The sequence below is a fragment of the Canis lupus genome, chromosome 5, assembly GCF_003254725.2.
Source record: "Canis lupus dingo isolate Sandy chromosome 5, ASM325472v2, whole genome shotgun sequence".
In the NCBI taxonomy this organism is placed as follows: Eukaryota; Metazoa; Chordata; class Mammalia; order Carnivora; family Canidae; genus Canis; species Canis lupus.
The window spans coordinates 37,916,386-37,919,526 of record NC_064247.1 but is presented as its reverse complement, the minus strand read 5'-3'; the positions used below and the strand labels follow the sequence as shown (position 1 = coordinate 37,919,526).

The window sequence follows — 3,141 nt, the reverse complement described above, 5'->3', positions numbered from 1 at the left end:
CTCTTCTCCATCCCCCAACCCCTTTGGTCACAATTCCAGAGTAAGAGCATGTACTGCATGTATTAATCTTTTATGCTGTTCTAAAACAGGCAAGGTAGGTCTCTTTTTCATTCTTCAACCACAGAAATAACTAGCTTTTCACCTATAGACAAGTGCTAGTCTTTTGTGTTTATGATGCAAATCACAAGCCCCAAAAAATTAACTGCTGCAATCTGATGGTATATCACATTACTGGGTAAATAACTTTTGAAAGACTTTATACCCATATATATATATATATATATATATATATATATATATACACACACACACACACACACACAAATATACCTGTGCATCAAATGACAGCTCTTTTTTCTATACATTTCTATGTAATTTCCAGGGTAATTAATTAAAATTGCCCCAGAAATATATTAGAATATACAAATATGTGTGTATACAGTATACAAACACATGCACACACATAGTTTTAAAAAACACTGGCAGTGACCACTGCATTTGAAAATGCATGTATGAACTACCCCAGGAAATGTAAGCTGCACTATAAATAAAGCACAGGTTCCAGTGATAATGGATATCTAAAAAAAATGAATAAAAATAAATTAAAAAAAAAAGTCTTTGCTGAGGGTCACATTGAGTTGCGAGGTGCTGCAGGGGTGTCTTTAGAGTCAGCACCATGGCAGAAGACATCAAGTCCAAAATCAAGAACTACCAGATGCCCCTTTTGACAGCTGCTTCCCCAACCAGAACCAGACTAGGAACTGCTGGCAGAACTACCTGGACTTTCACCGCTGTGAGAAAGCAATGACTGCTAAAGGGGGTGATGTTTCCATGTGCGAATGGTACCGGCGAGTGTACAAGTCCCTCTGCCCCATATCCTGGGTGTCGGCCTGGGATGACTGCTGGGCAGAAGGCACATTTCCTGGGAAGATCTGAACTGGCTCCACCCACCTCTCCTCTGTCCTCCATCCTTCTCCCAGGGTGGTGAAGGGGGACCTGGGTACATGGTAATCCCCACCCTGGGATCCTGAATCATGGCTTAACTAATAATAAATACTCGTTGGAAAAGTGGAAAAAAAAAAAAACTACTACCACATGTGTGCATTTCTGTGTGTGTGTGTGTGTGTGTGTGTATGTGTGTAGAATTTATTTAGTATCCCCTATATGCCCTAGCCTATGCAGAGGAAAAGTGGAAAGGAAATTGGCTGATGAAAGAAATCTGTTTCTCATCTTCAAAGATTGTACAGTCTATTGGGGAAGAATAAAAACCAAATACCTAGAACTCATAAAATTGCCAAAACCCCCTAGAAACTTAAGAAATTCATGCGATAATGTAATCAATACTATACTAGAACTCAAAAGTGCTAAGCATAAAGGATAAAGAAACAGATGGTTTATTATAAAGGCAATGGTAGAAGACTAATTGCAGACAGAGATTGTGAGTGTGTATGTGTGTGCTGTTGTATGTTGGACACACAGGAACTGGAATTCTAACCAATTTCCTCCCACTCACCTTTTTTTTTTATGATTCAGTCCATCTGTTATTTGTGTCTCATTGAATGATTTCTTGGTTCTCACAACTCCAGGTGTAATAACCCAGAAACCCAGAGATAAAGGTCCAGAGAAAAGTAAGCACCAAACTCACAATTTTTTTTTCAGTACACCAAAGTGCAGAAATGTTAAGTGCTCCCAGCCAGGGAATGAAGATCACTGAGCTCCAAAAACATTTAAGAAATTTTTGGATCATTGGACTCATAAACTGCTAATGATTGATAAATCCCAGGCTAGGCCAATGAAGGGATTCCGTAAGTGAAAAGAGAGAAAGATTGCATGGAAGAAGGAGAATAAGGATGCTTTTGGAACAAACAATTATGATAACAAGACTCTTCTGAGTTGGCAGCCCAGCTCCAGAACTCATAACCAACCCTGAGCAACTAACTATTCAACCTCACCATGCCCCTCTTTTCTCGTCTGTAAAATGGGGGTTCACTTGACCACAAATAATTATTAGGCACCTAATAATGTCCCAGGTTCTGTGTTGGGTGTTGGAACATTGCTCTGGGTGCTGTAGAGCAGTTACCTTCCTCACAGGGCTGTTACGAAGTTAGTCTGCGCATGTGAAGAGCTGAGAACGTGATTATCCTCATCAGATGGAGAAATAAATTTTATTTATTTCTTTTGAGAAATAAATTTTAGATGGAAAATGAGACAGACAGATAAGCACACTGCTGACAGAGTTCAGGAAATGATAAAACAGGAAAGACCATCATAGAATTTTCAATTCAAGGCAGATTGAAATGAGACTACCTGATACATAAATGTTACTCAAAAGTGCATGTCCACAACTTTCTTGGTCTTTCTGTCTTCAAGAGCACCTCACTTTGGTGTGTCTACATATCTACGTTGCTGCTATTTTAATTTCTCAAACATCACAGAGAGTTACCCCACCCTCAAACACTAATGACTCCCCATGTCTTCAACCCAAACTATACATTTCCAATTTGGACATTCAAGATACTTCATAAAATCATTTCTTTATTTTCTTTTACTTTTTTTCTTTCTTTTTCTTTTTTTCTTTTCTCTCTCTCTCTCTCTTTTTTTTTTTTTTTTTGAGAGATAAAGAGTGTGTGAGAGTGAGCAGGGGAGAGGCAGAGGGAGAAAGAGAATCTCCAGCAGACTTCAGACTTAGTGTGGAATCCGACGTGGGGCTCAATTTCATGATCGTGACATGAGCTGATATCAAGAGATGGATGCTTAACCAACTGTACCACCCAGGCGCCCCCATTAAATCATTTCTAATTACGTTTCCAGCCTCATTTCTCACTGTCCCATTATATTTTGGGTCACAGACCACAGGTAATGCTTTAGAATGGCTCTAAGGTCTTTCAAGTGGTATTTGATTTTACCATAATCTATTATCCTATCATTTTCCTGCTTTATGCAATTTTGATAGCACAGCTCTTCAAGCTTATGAACATTCCCTTCCCCTTTTCCAAGTGATCAAACAACCTGTTCTGATCAGACTTGCCTTAGTTAATTTATTTGCCTTTAGAGGTAGCAGAATACCTTGTACACATTACGGGCTGGATAAATATTAATTCACCCTCCCTTGCATTTTAGCTGCCCTCATGTTGCTTGCTC

The 3,141-nt window shown here is 39.1% G+C and overlaps 1 pseudogene; it reads left to right on the top strand.

Annotated features, from left to right (window-relative positions):
• Nucleotides 1-307: 307 nt before the first annotated feature.
• On the top strand, nucleotides 308-1,085 carry LOC112647328 (cytochrome c oxidase subunit 6B1-like; annotated as a pseudogene).
• Nucleotides 1,086-3,141: the final 2,056 nt, after the last annotated feature.